Source organism: Nomascus leucogenys, chromosome 6 (assembly GCF_006542625.1).
Source record: "Nomascus leucogenys isolate Asia chromosome 6, Asia_NLE_v1, whole genome shotgun sequence".
In the NCBI taxonomy this organism is placed as follows: Eukaryota; Metazoa; Chordata; class Mammalia; order Primates; family Hylobatidae; genus Nomascus; species Nomascus leucogenys.
In genome coordinates, this window is record NC_044386.1 from 83772199 (window position 1) to 83790699 (window position 18501).

Sequence of the window (18501 nt, forward strand, 5' to 3'; positions counted from 1 at the left end):
AATTTCCCCACACTTTCAACAATACTTGTTATTGTTCATTTGTTTAATAATAGCCATGCTGGTGGGTGTAAAGTGGTATCTCATGGTTTTGACTTGGATTTCTTTAATGACTAATGATTCAGAGCATCTTTTCATGTGCTTATGTGCTTGTTTATCTTCTCTGAAGATATCTGATTCTTTGTCAATATTTTAATTAGATTGTTTTTGTAAGAATATATTCTGGATACTAGTGTTTTCTAAGATTTTTATGGTTATAGCTCTTACATTTAGGTCTTTGATCCATTTTGAGTTAATTTTTCTATATGGTGTGAAGTAGGGATCCAGCTTTATTCTTTTACATGTAGATATGCAGTTTTCCTAGCACCAACTGTTGAAAAGACTATTCTTACCCCACATTGGATTTTCTTGACACCCTTGTTGAAAATTAATTGACCATAAATGTATGGGTTTTTATCTAGACTCTCAGTTTTGTTCCGTTGATCAACATATCTATCCTTATGGCAGTATTACAATCTTGATTACTCATCTTTGTAGTAAGTGTTGAGAATTGTGAGTCTTTTAACTTTATTCTTTTTGAGATCGTTTTGGCTATTCTGAGTCCTTTGCATTTCCATACGAATTTTAGGATCAGCTTGTCAATTTCTGCAAGAAGCAGGCTAGGATTTTGATGGAGATTGTATTGAATCTGTCAGTCAGTTTGGAGAGTTCTGCAATCTTAACACTATAAAATCTGCCAATCCATGAACATGAGATGTCTTTCCATTTATTTAGAACTTCTTTAATTTCCATCAATCATGTTTTGTGGTTTCAGTGTACAAATCTTGCCCTTTTTCTTTTTTTTTGAGACAGAGTCTCACTCTGTACCCCAGGCAGGGATAGAGTGGCACAATCTTGGCTTGGATCACTGCAACCTCCACCCACCAGTTTCAAGCGATTCTCCTGTTTCAGCCTCCCGAATAACTGGGACTACAGGTGCACGCCACTACGCCCAGCTAATTTTTTGTATTTTTAGTAGAGATCAGGTTTCACCATGTTGGCCAGGCTGGTTTCGAACTCCTGGCCTCAAGTGATCCACCTGCCTAGGCCTCCCAAAGTGCAGGGATTACAAGCATGAGCTACCGCGCTCAGCCCTGTTTTTTCTTTTCTTTTTTTTTTTTTTTTTAAGCCAGTCAAATTTAGGAGTTGTATACCAAAATCTTGCACTTCTTTTGTTAAATTTATTCCTGAGGATTTTATTCTTTTAGATGTTGTTGTAAATGGAATTGTTTTCTCAATTTCATATTTGGATTATTCATTGCTAGAGTACAGAAATACTATTGTTTTGTATATACTGATCTTGTATCTCACAACCTTGTGGAATTCGTTTGTTGGCTCTGATATGATTTTTGTGCATTCCTTAGGATTTTCTATATATGAGATCATGTTATCTGCAAATTGAGATCGTTTTACTTCTTACTTACAATCTCGATGTCTTTTTTCTTTATTTCTTGCCTAATTTTTCTAGCTATAACCTCCAGTACAATGTTGAATAGAAGTGGCAAGAACAGATATCCTTAACTTCTTCACTGATTTTAGGGAGTAACTTTCAGTCTTAATTATTAAATATGATGTTAATTAACTGTGGACTTTTTTATAGATGACTTTTATCAATATGGGATTTTTTTTTTCTTAGAGATGGGGTCTTGCCCTGTCACCCAGGCTGGAGTGCAGTGGCACAATCACAGCTTACTGCAATGGCATAATCACAGCCCACTGCAGCCTTGACCTCCCAGGCTCAAGCAATCCTCCTGCCTCAGCCTTGCAAGTAGCTGGGACTACAGACACATGCCACCACATGTGGCTATTTTTGTTGTTGTTTTTTGTAGACACAGGGTTTCACTATGTTGCCCAGGCTGCCCAGTCTAGTCTCAAACTCTTGAGCTCAAATGATCTTCCCACCTCGGCAATCCCAAAGTGCTGGGATTACAGGCACAAGGCACCGTACCCAGCCCAATATGAGATTTTGAAGGGAACATTTATACTGTAGTTTGAGATTTTAAATTATGTTGATATTTTTCAGACAAGATAATTCTTGAGGGACCAGTGAGGAAGGAGGCTGGAGAAACCTCTGGAATGTAAAGCACACAAGATTGGCAGCACCTAGCTTCTAGTGTCCATTCCCCTACTTAAGCTGAATAACATTGGAAATTCTGTTTAATTCTTTGGGCTTCCTTCATTCATGCTTTCTGTTCATCACATATTTATTGATCATCTAGTTTGCCAGGTATTTTGAGGATGCAGGGTTAAAAGACTAACTGCTGTCTGTGTCGTTGTCCTCAGATATCAGCTACACTCCATTTCCAACACCTTTCTTTTTTTTTTTTTTTTCCTGTAAAGATGGAGGTGATGGGCATATTTGATTTGTGGGGACATGTTACGGCCCTGCTTATTTTCAGAGTTCAGTATATTCTAAGTGTTAAGACCAGCCTTCCACATAAGATGGCATGAGTGCTGCCTATGTGTCAGTCTCTTACACAATTATTATTTCAAACTACTGTAGTTATAGCAGTGACTCCTAAATATCCATTCTCTGCCCTGACATCTTTCCTAAATTTGACCATGATTTCCAGTTGCCTAACAGATTTCCTTGCTTAGTTGTCCCAAATGTACTTCAAATTCACAAAGTTCAAAGAAAAATCATAATTTGTCCCTAAAGTCCACCTCTCTCCATTCTTTTCTCCAGTACTTTCTCAGTGTTAGTAGTGGGAATACTTCTGCCCTGTCACCCAAACTAAAAACTTGTGAGTCATCCTTGATACCTTTCCCTCACTGCTCACACCTGGTACATCACAAAGGTTCTTTAAGAGACTATCTCCTGCTTATCTCTTGTAACTTCCCCTCTTTATACTTGTTGCCACTTCCTTTGTTCAGACCCTCATCATTTTTAACCTGGACCAAACTCTACTCTCACCCCCTTTCTTTCCCACTTGTCGTTCAGGATCCAACTTAAATATCACTTTCTCTTTACAGCATATTCTTGTTAGCCAGTTCCTCAGACTTTCAAATGAAGTTAAACACCTCTTAATTTTATAGAAAGATTGAATATTATATAAGGGTTAATAGCACAAATTATAGAATTATGGAGGCTTGAGTTTGAATCCTGGCTCCTTTTTTTTTTTGAGTTGCAGTCTCGCTCTGTTGCCCAGGCTGGAGTGCAGTGGCATGATCTTGGCTCACCGCAACCTCCGCTTCCTGGGTTCAAGCGATTCTGCTGCCTCAGCCTCCTGAGTAGCTGGGACTACAGGTGTGTGCCACCACGCCCGGCTAATTTTTGAATTTTTTAGTAGAGACGGGGTTTCACCATATTAGCCAGGCTGGTCTCGAACTCCTGACCTCTTGATCCAGAATCCTGGCTCTTTTTTATTGGTGGTTTTAAAACATTTTATTATTATTATTATTTTAAATTTTGGGTTTTTTTTTAAATTGTTTAATTTCTTGTTTCTTTGTTTTTTGTTTTTTTGGCAGAGCACAGAGGACTTTATTGATGGTACATGACAAGGTGGGGCTCCCTAGGCCCCTCCCTCTCCAAGGGGTCTGCATGGAAACTGTGAGGAGGGGAGATTCAGCTTGGTGGGGGACTGATTATGGCAGGGACTCCCCAGCAGTGAGGGCTTCTCTCTTCCTCTCATGCTCTCGCTGGGCTGGTGGTCCAGGGGTCTTACTCCTTGGAGGCAGTGTGGGCCATGAGGTGCATCACCCTGTTGCTGTAGCCAAATTCATTGTCATACCAGGAAATTAGCTTGACAGAGTGGTCGTTGAGGGCAATGGCCGCCCCAGCATCGAAGGTAGAAGAGTGAGTGTCGCTGTTGAAGTCGAAGGAGACCACCTGGTGCTCAGTGTAGCCCAGGATGCTCTTGAGGGGGCCCTCCAATGCCTACTTCACCACCTTCTTGATGTCATCATATTGGCAGGTTTTTCCAGATGACAGGTCAGGTCTGCCACTGACACATTGGCAGTGGGGACATGGAAGGCCATGCCAGTGAGCTTCCTGTTCAGCTCAGGGATGACCTTACCCACAGCCTTGGCAGCGCCATAGAGACAGGGATGATGTCCTGGACAGCCCTGCAGCCGTCACGTGACAGTTTCCCGGAGGGGCCATTTACAGTCTTCTGGGTGGCAGTGATGGCATGGACTGTGGTCATGAATCCTTCTATGATACCAAAGTTGTCATGGATGACTTTGGCCGGGGCGCTAAGCAGTTGGTGATGCAGGAGGCATTGCTGACGATCTTGAGGCTGTTGTCATACTTCTCATGGTTCATGCCCATCACAAACATGGGGGCGTCAACAGAGGGGACAGAGATGTTGACCCTTTTGGCTGCCCCCTGCAAGTGAGCCCCAGCCTTCTCCATGGTGGTGAAGACACCAGTGGACTCTACGACGTACTCGGCGCCAGCATCACCCCATTTGATTTTGGAGGGATCTTGGTCCTGGAAGATGGCGATGGGATTTCCATTGATGACAAGCATCCCATTCTCAGCCTTGATGGTGCCATGGAATTTGCCATGTGTAGAATCATACAGTAACATGTAGACCATGTAGTTGAGGTCAATGAAGGGGTCATCGATGGCAACAATATCCACTTTACCAGAGTTAAAAGCAGTCCTGATGCACCAGGCACCTAGTACGGAGTCCATTGACTCTGACCTTCACCTTACCCATGGTGTCTCAGGGATGCGGCTGCCGATGCGAGAGAATATGTGGCTGTCTGTCGAACAGGAGGAGTAGAGACTTTTTTGAGATGGAGTTTCACTCTTGTTCCCCAGGCTGGAGTGCAATGGTGCAATCTCGGCTCACCACAACCTCTGCCTCCTGGGTTTGAGTGATTCTCCTGCCTCAGCCTCCTGCGTAGCTGGGATTACAGGCATGCGCCATCACGCCTGGCTAATTTTGTATTTTTAGTAGAGACGGGGTTTTTCCATGTTGGTCAGGCTGGTCTTGAACTCCCGACCTCAGGTGATCCACCCACCTCAGCCTCCCAAAGTGCTGGGATTACAAGGCGTGAGCCACCGCACCTGGCCTTGGTTTTTTTTTACACTCTGTCACCCTGTCTGGAGTGCAGTGTGTGATCTCTGCTCACTGCAACCTCTGCCTCCCAGGGTCAAGTGATTCTCCCACCTCAGCCTCCCGACTAGCTGGGACTACAGGCGCACGCCACCATGCCTGGCTAATTTTTGTATTTTTTGGTAGAGATGGGGTTTCATCATACTGGCCAGGCTGGTCTCAAACTCCTGACCTCAAGTGATCCATTTGCCTCTCAGAGTGCTGGGATTACAGGCATGAGCCACCGTGCTGGGCCTGAATCCTAGCTCCTAATAGCTGTATGACATTAAGCATATTACCTAGCCTCTGGGCCTCAGTTTCCTTTTATCTGTAAAGTAACACTGATAACTACTTTATAGAGCAGAATTGAAGACTAAATGCAATTACAAAGGTTATAATTATACTATCATGGCTACAATGTATTGAACATACATTATTTGCTAATCACTGTGCTAAGTATAATACTTGATACTTATTGCCCATGGAAAGTAGTTAGCTCAATGCCTAATATTTAGTAGGCATTCAGTAAACAAAAGCTAGTATTTTCTGTGTGGTCTTCTTCCATTCTTAGCATCTTAAGGGCAAGAACCATGTCTTATCTTTGTGACTGACAGTATGGTAGATAACAATAAACAGTTGTTGAGTCTGAATTTATTTAATGGGATTTGAGTAACTGCCAAGAGGTCTTCTTCAGCATAATATTCTCTGCTAACTTGACTGCAGTTCCTTTGGAATTGAAGGTTTTAAGTTTTCTATTAAAGTACACATACCCCTAGAGAGAAGTAATACTTTGAGCTATTATCAACAGCAATCTTATGGAAATTAGTTGTTTATCAGCTGCTTTCAAATCTGAGAAAGACCTTGCAGGATGAGACTTGGGTAGGAAAGAAAGAAGACGGGAAAAAGAGACCTGAGCTCACAATATCATATGTAACAAAATCACTTTTTCCTATTTGCCTCAGAATCACTCTTTTTCCTAATTTGTAATGTATATCATTCCACTTAACATACATGTACTGCATTTAATAGCTATAGCTCTCCTCTGGGACCATGGAATTAGATCAGCAAAAATGAGTCATTTCCATTACTTGAATTACTTAGGTTATTTAGCACTTTGTGATATTATGGGCATGATGGCAGATTCACTCCCTATGTAGTTAATAGCTTTAGATTGAGTACTGAGAGGATATTCTAGACCTGGTCCCTAATTTTAGCCAGTTATTTTGGCCAAATTAATGTCAGTTATCAGCTGCCCTATGAGTTGCCTAGAGGATTGCTGAATACAAGATGAGATGATAAACCTACAAACACTGAAAAGGCTACACAAATGCAAAGTGGATTATTCCAGACATTATTATTATTATTATTATTATTTGAGACAGTCTCGCTCTGTCACCCAGGCTGCAGTGCAGTGGCGACAGTCATGGCTCACTGCAACCTCCGCCTCCCAGGTTCAAGTGATCCTTCCACCTCAGCCTCCCAAGTAGCTAGGACTACAAATGTGAGCCACCATGCCCAGCTAATTTTTTCTATTTTTTGTAGAGACGGGGTCTCCCTATGTTGCCCAGGCGGGTCTTGAACTCCTGAGCTCAAGAACCTCCCACCTCAGCCTCCCAAAGTGCTGGGATTAGAAACGTGAGCCATTGTGCCCAGCCTTATTTCAGACTTTAACACATGACCTTGGAAAACTCAATGTTGTGGGCCTCAGTTTCCTTATCTCTAAAATGAAAGACTTGGGAAAAAAATTACTTCCAACACCCTTGTCAACTCTAACATTTTGAGAAATTCCATTCTCTCTCTTTCTGACCTATGTCCCTTGTTTCCATATAGTCTCTTCTTAGCACAGCAGCCAAAATGATTCTTTGAAACTTGTCCATTCATTATCACTTCTTTGCTCAGAACCCTCCATTGGCTCTTAATTTCATTCAGAGAAGAAGTCAATGATCCACATGATCTGTGCTTCTCTCTGCCATACCTCTATGGCCTTATCTCCTATTTCTCCCTACTATCATGCCCCTCCAGCCATACTGGATTCTGCTGTTCCTTGAAATGCAGCTCCTCTTGACTTAGGTCTCTTACATCGAAGGTTCTGGCTACTAGAATTCTTTTATCACAGAGAAGTACGTAGCATGGCCAACTCCCTCATCTCTCTCAAGTCTTCACTCAAATGTCAACCTATTTGAAATTTGCAACCGCCTCTGTACCCTCCTTTTATCCTGTCCCATTATTTTTTCTCGAAGCACTAATCTTTTTAATTTACTATGTGTATACTTTATTATGCTTACTGTTTATTATCTATCTGCTAGAATGTAAACTCTACCAGGGCAGAGATTTTGTTCTCTTTTGTTTTGCTCTGTGAATCTTTGTTTCCCAAGCACCTATAATGGTACCTGGCCCAATAAATATTTATTAAACATATGAATGAATGTGCAGTATGGTAAATACTAATCTCATTTTTAGCTGATGTGAGCCTCAGTTGACTGATTTATGAAATGCTGGTTTTGTTCTCTGTCTTTTTTGTTAGAGGCATTCCTCAGATATCTGGTAGTACTTGGTTGTCTGCTCACATTTTAAACATCTTTAAGATGGAGCACTGAAAGTTATATTTGAAGCTGTGAGTACATTTGCAGGACATCTTTATGGTGAGCTTCACAGCGAGATGGCTGTTAAGTTGGGAAACCCCAGATGTCAAGATCATTAGGTGTTTCCTTATAGGCTTACCAGATTTGGTAGAAAAATAACAGGCCCCTTCCAATCCTTCTGGAGAGTAAAGATTTCTTTGAGCTAGGTGAAAAAGAGGACTGGGGCTTCAGCCTTCAGCATTCAGTATGTTTAAATCCACATTTAATCTCCTTATTTTAGGTATGGTACTCATGTCCTCCACTATTCCTGGAGCACCCTGGTCCAGAGATCCTCTATTTGAGTTTTCTCTATTTGAGAAACTAGCCTCTCTAGTTTTTTTGGGTCGGGGGTGGTATCTGAGTGAGAAAAGGAATTAAATAAATAATTGCTGCTTTTTTTTTTTTTTTTTTTTTTGAGACAGTCTCACTCTATCACCAAGGCTGGAGTGCAGTGGCATGATCTTGGCTGACTGCAACCTTTACCTCCCACGTTTAAACGATCTTCCTGCCTCAGCCTCCTGAGTAGCTGGGGCCACAAGTGTTTGCCACCACGCCTGGCTAATGTTTGTGTTTTTAGTAGAGATTGGGTTCCATCATGTTGTCCAGGCTGGTCTCGAACTCATGGGCTCAAGCTATCTGCCCGTCTCAGCCCTCCCAAAGTACTGGGATTACAGGCATGAGCCACTGTGCCCAGCCATAATTGCTTCTTACATAGTTTTCAATCAGTGTTATTCATCCTAAATCATTGGTTTCACATCTTTAGTCATCTGGTACTGCCAGTTACTGAGCTTTTAGGGGAAGATTCTGTAGTGTTGGTTGGTATAGTTCAAAGTTTTTTCTATTGCATGCTTATTATTCAGTATAGCGTTCTTAGGTTTGCTTAGTCAGTTATCATTCTTTCGTTTGCTTTCCAAGTTCCAAAATATTGTTGTCTCCTCTCTAGTTCATCCCCCTCCTTGTGGGTTTAAGTCTTTTAAAATTCTTTATTGTTTTAGTGTGGTTTTTGTCTACTCTATTTATTGCAACTATTTTCTTGTCTCTCGTTTTTCTTGTTTGCTTTCAACTGACAATTTTATTGAGATAACTGTAGAATCACATGTAGTTTCATAAAATAATACAGAGAGATCCCTTGTACATTTTACCCAATTTCCTCCAATAGCAACATTTTCCAAAACTAGTGTAACAACCAGGATATTGGCATTGATACAGTCCACCAATCTTACTCAGATTTGCCTTGTTTTACTTGTTCATGTCTGCATATGTGTGGTTATTTCTATACAATTTTATATCACGTGTAGGTTTCTCTGTCCACACCACTGTCAAGATTCTGAACAGTTCCATCAACACAGCAATCACTGTTATTAACCTTTTTTTTTGAGATGGAGTTTCACTCTTGTTGCCCAGGCTAGAGTGCAATGGCACAACCTCAGCTCACCGCAACCTCCGCCTCCCGGGTTCAAGCAATTGTCCTGCCTCAGCCTCCCGAATAGCTGGGATTACAGGCATGCACCACCACACCCGGCTAATTTTGTATTTTTAGTAGAGACGGGGTTTCTCCGTGTTGATCAGGCTGGTCTCGAACTCTAGACCTCAGGTGATCCACCCGCCTCAGCCTCCCAAAGTGGTGGGATTACAGGCGTGAGCCACCACGCCCAGCCTTTTTTTTTTTTTTTTTTTTTTTTTTTAAGATAGAGTCTCGCTCTGTCGCCCAGGCTGGAGTGCAGTGGTGTGATCTGGGCCCACTGCTACAACCTCCGCCTCCCGAGTTCAAGCGATTCTCCTGCCTCAGCCTCCCAAGTAGCTGGGATTGTAGGCACGCGCCACCATGCCTGGCTACTTTTTGTATTTTTAGTAAAGATGGGGTTTCACCGTGTTGGCCAGGCTGGCCTCGAACTCCTGACCTTAGGTGATCCGCCCACCTTGGCCTCCCAAAGTGCTGGGATCACAGGCATGAGCCACCACGCCTGGCTGTGTTAACTTTTTTATACCATACCCACTTTCCCTGCATATGTGAACACAGTATATTCCCACCTCCATCCCTAATCTCTTGTAACCACTAACCTGTTCTCCATTTCAAAAATTTTGTTATATAAAAACTGTTATTTAGGCCCGGCACAGTGGCTCACGCCTGTAATCCCAGCACTTTGGGAGGCCAAGGAGGGTGGATCACTTGAGGTCATGAGATTGAGACCAGCCTGCCCAACGTGGTGAAACCCTGTCTCCACTAAAAATACAAAAATTAGCCGGGCATGGTGGCGTGCGCCTGTAATCCCAGCTACTCAGGAGGCTAAGGCCGGAGAATTGCTTGAACCTGGGAGGCAGAGGTTACAGTGAGCCGAGATCGTGCCATTGTACTCTGCACTTCAGCTTGGGCGACAGAGTGAAACTCCATCTCAAAAAAAAAAAAAAACTGTTACTCATATAAATATGTAAAGTGAAACAGGGTCTCTGTCACCCAGGCTTGAGTGCAGTGATGTGATCATAGTTTACAGTAACCTTGAACTCCTAGGCTCAAACTATCCTCCTGCCTCAACCTCCCGAGTAGCTAGGCGCACGCCACCACCCCTGATTAATTTTTAAAATTTTTTGTAGATATGAGGTCTTGCTATGTTGCCCAGGCTGGTTTGGAACTCCTGGCCTCAAATGATTATCCTGCCTCTACCTCTCATAGCACTGGGATTACAGTCATGAGCCTGGACAAAAATGTTACATAAATTGAATCGTACCATATATAACCTTCTGGGATTGGCTTTTGCTTTTTTTTTTTTTTTTTTTTTTTTTTTGAGACAGAGTCTCGCTGTCGCCCAGGCTGGAGTGCAGTGGCGCAATCTCGGCTCACTGTAAGCTCCGCCTCCCGGGTTCACGCCATTCTCCTGCCTCAGCCTCTCCGAGTAGCCACAGGCGCCCGCCAACACGCCCGGCTAATTTTTTTGTAGTTTTAGTAGAGACGGGGTTTCACCGTGGTCTCGATCTCCTGACCTCGTGATTCGCCCGCCTCGGCCTCCCAAAGTGCTGGGATTACAAGCGTGAGCCACCGCGCCCGGCCAAGGGATTGGCTTTTTCAATCAGCATAATTTCTGGAGATTCATCCAAGTTGTTGCGTGTATCAGTAGTTCATTCCTTTTTGTTACTCAACAGTAGTATTCCATGGTATGGATATACCACAGTTTGTTTTACCATATACGTGTTGGAGGTGAGCTGGGCTGTTTCTAGTTTGGGACTATTACGAAAAAAAATGGCTATGCACATTTATGTAGTTTTTTTCGTGTGCATGAACATAAGTTTTCTTTTCTCTGGGACAAATGCCCAAGAGTGCAGTTGCTGGGTCATATGGTAATTGTGTTTAGTTTTTTAAGAAACTGGTTTTCAGATGGCTATACCATTTTACATTACCACCAGCAAATGTGTGAGAAATCTAGTTTCTTTGCATCCTTGCCAATATTTACTGTTATCTCTATTCTTTAGTTTAGCTATCCTGGCAGGTATGTAACGGTACCTCACTGTGGTTTTAATTTGCATTTCTCTAATGATAATAGTGTTCAAGTTATTTTCATGTGCTTGTTTATCATCTGTGTATTCTCTTCAGTGAATCATCTCTGGATGTCTTGCCCGCTTTCTTTTTTTTCTTTTTATTATTTTCATTAATTTTTTTCTTTGGCCACTGGAATAAAGACTCACCATTTTCTAACTGAGTGATGTTTTTTAAATATATATTTTTTAGAGACAGGGTCTCACTCTGTGGCACAGGCTGGAGTGCAGTGGCACTATCATAGTTCATTGCAGCTTTGAACTCCTTGGCTCAAGCTGTCCTCCCGCCTCAGCCTCATGAGTAGCTAGTACTACAGGCACATGCCACTACACCTGGCTAAATTTTTTATTTGTTTGTTGAGACGGGGTCTTGCTATGTTGCCAAGGCTGGTGTTGAACTCCTGGCCTGCAGTGACCCTCTCATCTCAGGCTCCCAAAGTGTTGGGATTACAGGCATGAGCCCCTGTGCCCAGCCTATGGCATGATTTGAGAAGTGGTTTATGACTGTATAGCCTCTTCCTGTTCTTGCTTGTTTTCTGAGCCTGATTCTCCAGACTTCCTGGGAATTCAGTGAGTCACCCACTACTAACCTTTCATTTTTTGCCTGAATCAGCTAGGGTTCGTTTCTGTATGCAACTAGGGACCTTGAGTTATATAGTTTCTGAATTTTGAGGTAAAAACCACAATACATATTAAAGAAGTGCACCATCTTACCAGGGAGACAGGACTTCATGAAATACTAGAACTGGCCGGGCTCAGTGGCACATATCTGTAATCCCAGCACTTCGGGAGGCTGAGGCAGGAGGATCACTAGAGCTAAGGAGTTGGAGATCAGCCTGGGCAACCTAGTAAGACTTCATCTCTACTAAAATTCCATCCCCCCCAAAAAAAAATTAGCTGGCAGGCAAGGTGGCATGCGCCTGTCCCATTTACTCAGTCCCAGCTACTCTGGGGGCTGAGGTCGAAGGATTGCTTGAGCCCGGAAGGTTGAGGCTGCAGTGAGCCCGAATTGTGCCACTGCACTCCAGCCTGGGCGACAGAGAGAGACCCTGTTTCAAAAAAGAAAAAAAAAAAAAAGGCCAGGCACGGTGGCTCATGCCTGTAATCCCAGCACTTTGGGAGGCCAAGGTGGGCGGATCACCTGAGCCCAGGAGTTTGAGACCAGCCTGGCCAACATGGCGAAACCCCGTCTCTACTAAAAATACAAAAATTAGCCAGGTGCGGTGGTGGGCACTTGTAATCCCAGCTACTCAGGAGGCTGAGGCAGGAGAATCGCTTGAACCTGGGAGGCTGAGGTTACAGTGAGTCAAGATCCTGCCACTGCACTCCAGCCTGGGTAACAGAGTGAGACTCGCCGGGTGCGGTGGTTCACGCCTGTAATCCCAGCACTTTGGGAGGCTGAGGCGGGTGAATCACCTGAGGTTGGGAGTTCGAGACCACCCTAACCAACATGGAGAAACCCCATCTCTACTAAAAATACAAAATTAGCCGGGTGTGGTGGCACATACCTGTAATCCCAGCTACTCGGGAGGCTGAGCCAGGAGAATGGCTTGAACCCAGGAGGCGGAGCTTGCAGTGAGCTGGGGACCGCACCATTGCACTCCAGCCTGGGCAACAAGAGTGAAACTCTGTCTCAAAAAAAAAGAAAAAAAAGAAAAAAAAACAGAGTGAGACTCAATCAAAAAAAAGAAAAAAGAAATACTAGAACTGTATTACACAGAAATGTGATAGCTTATCTAACACAGATAAGTGATATAAATAAAGGGGAAATTAATGGCTGGAGCATGTGGAACAGGTTTATAGAAAAACTGGACGCAAAATTTACATAGAAAGAAGAAGTGTTTATATACTGTGGCCCTTTGGCAGAACACAAACTGTAATATGATTGTTTTGCCCCATTAGGGGCACTATCTTCTTCATTGAAAATGTATATCCTAGGGTCGGGCATGGTGGCTCATGCCTGTAAACCTGGCACTTTGCAAAGGAGGCTGAGGTGGGCGGATCACCTGAGGCCAGGAGTTCGAGACCAGCCTGACCAACATGGAGAAACCGTGTCTCTACTAAAAATACAAAAAAAAATTAGCCAGGTATGGTGGCGCATGCCTGTAATCTCAGCTACTCGGGAGGCTGAGGCGGGAAAATTGCTTGAACCTGGGAGGCGGAAGTTGCGGTGAGCCGAGATCGCGCCATTGCACTCCAGCCTGGGCAACAAGAGCAAAACTCCGTCTCAAAAAAAAAAGGAAGAAAATGTATATCCTAGGATGTTGTTCTACTTAGGTTAATCTCTTTCCTTTGTTGCATTAGGAGGTGAAGAAAATTTTATCCCTCAAAAATATTTCTAGTGATAAGATGTTCAAATAGTATATTGGGGTCTACTGCTAGATCAAAAAGTCAGTTGCTAAGAGACTTGATTGTCACAAACTGTTACCATCCTGGCATTTTAAGCTTTTGAGAAATGTAAAATAATTCTTCTCCAACAAAATGTTTGAGGCTTTTGCTTTATAGACTGGTTTATTATACAGTTTATTTGTAAATTTGGCTCATCATAGGATGTATTAGTAAATTTGTCCATAGGCAGAAGCCAGAGAGTTTAGTTTTTAAAAATTTTATCTGTAAAGTGAGGTTTTTTGTTTGGTTTTATTTATTTATTTATTTATTTATTTTGAGACGGAGTCTCGCTTTGTCGCAGTGGCGCGATCTCGGCTCACTGCAAGCTCCGCCTCCCGGGTTCACGCCATTCTCCTGCCTCAGCCTCTCCGAGTAGCTGGGACTACTGGCGCCCGCCACCATGCCCGGCTAATTTTTTGTATTTTTAGTAGAGACGGGGTTTCACCGTGGTCTCGATCTCCTGACCTCATGATCCACCCGCCTCGGCCTCCCAAAGTGCTGGGATTACAAGCGTGAGCCACCGCGCCCGGCCTTGTTTGGTTTTATTTATTATTTATTTTTATTTTTTTTTGAGATAAGAGTTTCGCTCTTGTTGCGCAGGCTGGGGTGCAATGGGGCGATCTTGGCTCACCGCAACCTCTGCCTCCTAGGTTCAAGCGATTCTCTTGCCTCAGCCTCCTGAGTAGCTGGGATTACAGGCATGCACAATCACGCCTGGCTAATTTTGCATTTTTAGTAGAGACGGGTTTCTCCATGTTAGTCAGGCTGGTCTTGAACTCCCGACCTCAAGTGATCCACCGCCTCGACCTCCCAAAGTGCTGGGATTACAGACCGTAAACCACTGCGCTGGACTGGTTTTATTTTTTATAGAGACTTGTCACCCAGGCTAGAGTGCAGTGGTATGATCATAGTTCACTGCAGCCTGGAATTCCTGGGCTCACGCAATCATCCCGCTTCAGCCTCCTGAGTAGCTGGGGCTACAGGCATGCACCACCGTGCCTGACTGGTTCTTGTACATTTTTCTTTTAAGATAGAGTCTTGCTCTGTCACCCAGGCTGGAGTGCAGTGGCGCGATCTTGGCTCACTGCAGCCTCCGCCTCCCAGGTTCAAGTGATTCTCCTGCCTCAACCTCTCAAGTAGCTGAGACTACAGGCGCCCGCTACCATGCCTGCCTTATTTGTTTATTTATTTATTTATTTATTATTTTATTTTGAGACAGAGTCTCACTCTGTCGCCCAGGCTGGAGTGCAGTGGTGCGATCTCGGCTCACTGCAAGCTCCACCTCCCGGGTTCACGCCATTCTCCTGCCTCAGCCTCCCGAGTAGCTGGGACCACAGGCACCCGCCACCACGCCTGGATAATTATTTGTATTTTTAGTAGAGACAGGGTTTCACCGTGTTAGCCAGGATGGTCTCGATCTCCTGACCTCGTGATCCACCCGCCTCGGCCTCCCCAAGTGCTGGGATTATAGGCGTGAGCCACCGCGCCTGGCCAATTTTTTATTTTTGAGACAGAGTCTCACTCTGTCACCCAGGCTGGAGTGCAGTGGCACAATCTCAGATCACTGCAACCTCCGACTCCCAGGTTCAAGCGATTCTCCTGCCTCAGCCTTTGGAGTAGCTGGGATTACAGGTGCCTGCCACCATTCCTGGCTAATTTTTGTATTTTTAGTAGAGACAGTGTTTCACTATGTTGTCCAGGCTGGTCTCGAACTCCTGACCATCTGCCTCAGTCTCCCAAAGTGCTGGGATTACAGGCCTGAGCCACTATGCCCAGCCTTCCTGCCTAATTTTTATATTTTTAGTAGTGATGGGGTTTCACCATGTTGGCCAGGCTGGTCTCAAACTCCTGACCCCAGATGATCAGCCCACCCTGGCCTCCCAAAGTGCTGGGATTACGGGCCTGAGCCACTGTGCCCAGCCTATTTTCCTTATTTTTGTAGAGATAGGGTCCCACCATCTTGCCCAGGCTGGTCTCACACTCTTGGGCTCAGGTGATCCTCTTGCCACACCTCCCAAAGTGGTGGGATTACAGGTGTGAACCAGCTCGCCTGGCCAAGAGTTTTATTACTCGCTGGTTTGTGATGTTAGCCCGTTGTGTATCTTCTATACTTTATGTCAGGATTCTTTTCTCCCATCTTCCCACATCTTCGTCTTTTCTTCCCCACAGCATATTCTTGGAGAGAAAGGAGTAGGCAGGAGTTTGCTATTTGAAGGCAAGTGGGGAGAGAGATGTGGGGAGGCTGGTCAAAAGAGGAAACTCAAGTTTAAAGCAGTGAAACACCAACACTAACTACTTTTCTTTTTCTAAGTTGCTGATGGCTTTGTGTTTAGTAATCCAGATTAGGTCATGAATCTTTTGATACAGATAGGTTTTTTTGTGTGTTTTGTTTTTTGTTTTTGTTTTTGTTTGATACAGAGTCTCACTCTGTCACCCAGGCTGGAGTGCAGTAGTGCGATCTTGACTCATTGCAACCTCCACCTCCTGGGTTCAAGTGATTCTCCTGCTTTAGCCTCCCAAGTAGCTGGGACTACAGTTGCGTGCCACTGTGCCCAGCTAATTTTTGTATTTTTTAGTAGAGATGGGATTTTACTGTGTTGGCCAGGGTGGTCTTGAACCCTTTACCTCGTGATCCACACGCCTCAGTCTCCCAAAGTGCTGGGATTACAGGTGTGAGACACCATGTCTGGCCACAGATAGGTTTTTAAAATGTAGATTAAAAAAACTTTTGTGTCTGGCCGGGCGCTGTGGCTTACGCCTGTAATCCTAGCACTTTGGGAGGCCGAGGTGGGTGGATCACGAGGTCAAGAGATCGAGACCATCTTGGCCAACATGGTGAAACCCCATCTCTACTAAAAATACAAAAATTAGCTGGGCATGGTGGCATGCACCTGTAGTCCCAGCTACTCGGGAGGCTGAGGCAGGAGAATCGCTTGAACCCGGGAGGCGGAGCTTGCAGTGAGCCGGGATCGCGCCACGGCGCTCCAGGCTGGGCGACAGAGTGAGACTCTGTCTCAAAAAAAAAAAAACTTTTGTGTCTAACAGCAAAACAAAATCCATCTTTGTTTCCTTCCTCTTCTCCATCAAATAGGAAATATGGAAAAGCAGAAAAGAATTGCATTTTTCTGGCCGGGCGCGGTGGCTCACGCCTGTAATCTCAGCACTTTGGGAGGCTAAGGCCAGCGAATCACGAGGTCAGGAGATCGAGACCATCCTGGCTAACACGGTGAAATCCCGTCTCTACTAAAAATACAAAAAATTATCCGGGCGTGGTGGCAGGCGCCTGTGGTCCCAGCTACTCGGGAGGCTGAGGCAGGAGAATGGCATGAACCCGGGAGGCAGAGCTTGCAGTGAGCCGAGATCACGCCACTGCACTCCAGCCTGGGCGACAGAGCCAGACTCCATCTCAGAAAAAAAAAAAAAAGAATTGCATTTTTCTGAAAAGAGAATAATTGGCAGAGTGGAACACTTGCAAGTGAATTACAGCAGTACTATAACTGATTCTAGAGAAAAGAAATTGTTATTCAAGTAGAATTCCGCTGGGTGCCATGGCTCACGCCTGTAATCCCAACACTTCGGGAGGCCAGGGCGGGCGGATCACGAGATCAGGAGATCGAGACCATCCTGGCTAACACAGTGAAACCCCGTCTCTACTAAAAATACAAAAAATTAGCTGGGCCTCGTGGCGGGCGCCTGTAGTCTCAGCTACTCAGGAGGCTGAGGCCGGAGAATGGTGTGAACCCGGGAAGCAGAGCTTGCAGTGAGCTGAGATTGTGCCACTGCACGCCAGCCTGGGCGACAGAGCGAGACTCCAACTCAAAAAAAAAAAAAAAAAAGTAGAATTCCTTCTCTTGCCCTTCCCTTTTGGCTTCTACTATTTACTTAACTGAAACTTAATGGGTCCATTTTTTCCTTTCTCTTCCTTCTCTTTCTCTTCAGTGAATCTGTTTCTTCCCTTTAAAAATTAGGTTCAGTTGGGCATGGTAGTATAGACCTGTAATTCCAGCTATTCAAGGAGGCTGAGGCAGGAGGATCACTTGATGCCAGGAGTTTGAGACCAGTCTGGGCAACATAGGGAGACCCCCATCTCACACACACACACACACACACACACTAGGTATTTCTGAGAAAGTTGAACCTAAAACCTACTCCCTAGTAGATATTTTTTATGCTGTGTGAGAGTAAGGAAGCTTAGAAAATGGCCTAAAACCATTTTTTCTCAACCTTTGAACTTTGCATACAATATTTATGGGCCTCTTGGGCAAAACTATAGACATAATTTTGCCTGAATCTATTTGGATTATTTTTCAAGTAGTTAATGTGAGGGAGAAAGGCAGAAATGATAATCTCTTCCAAGGCCACTTTTTTCTAGAACTTCCTTCCTGACTTAAGATTTCTCTGTGTTATTTTCTCTCATCATCAAATGGAACTTCAGCTCTGTAACACTGAAATAGGATTTAAATATTGTCACCTTTCAAATTTCTGTGCACTACAGTATATTTTATATTTTACAATCATTATATTTTAATCAGTGCATCTAAAGTTTTTATCGTTCAACCTAAACCTGATTGTCTAGTGATATTCCATATCTTGTTGATGCTTAATGCACCAACCACTCAAATGCTGAGGCTGAAACAGAGAATCATCTTAGACTCTCTCCTTTTCACTTCTTCAGAAGTCACATGTCCTGCGGATGATTCTTCTTTTTAACAATATCCACCCTCCTTCTCTCCATCCCCACTTTCTCTGCCTTAGTTGGACCTTAACACTTTTTACCTGCATCATTCCAGGTTGGTCCCCCGGATTCTGGTCTAGCATCTCTCCAGTCCATTCTCTGCATTGCTGCCAGGTGATCTTTCTAAACATTCTGGATTAAATTCATA

The 18501-nt window shown here is 44.1% G+C and overlaps 1 protein-coding gene and 1 pseudogene across 2 annotated transcripts in view; one reads left to right on the top strand and one right to left on the bottom strand.

Moving 5' to 3' along the window:
- The window catches only part of ZNF609 (zinc finger protein 609), a 223784-nt gene that overhangs the window by 64129 nt on the left and 141154 nt on the right, over positions 1 to 18501 (top strand). The window lies entirely within an intron of this gene.
- LOC100600595 lies at positions 3688 to 4700 on the bottom strand (annotated as a pseudogene).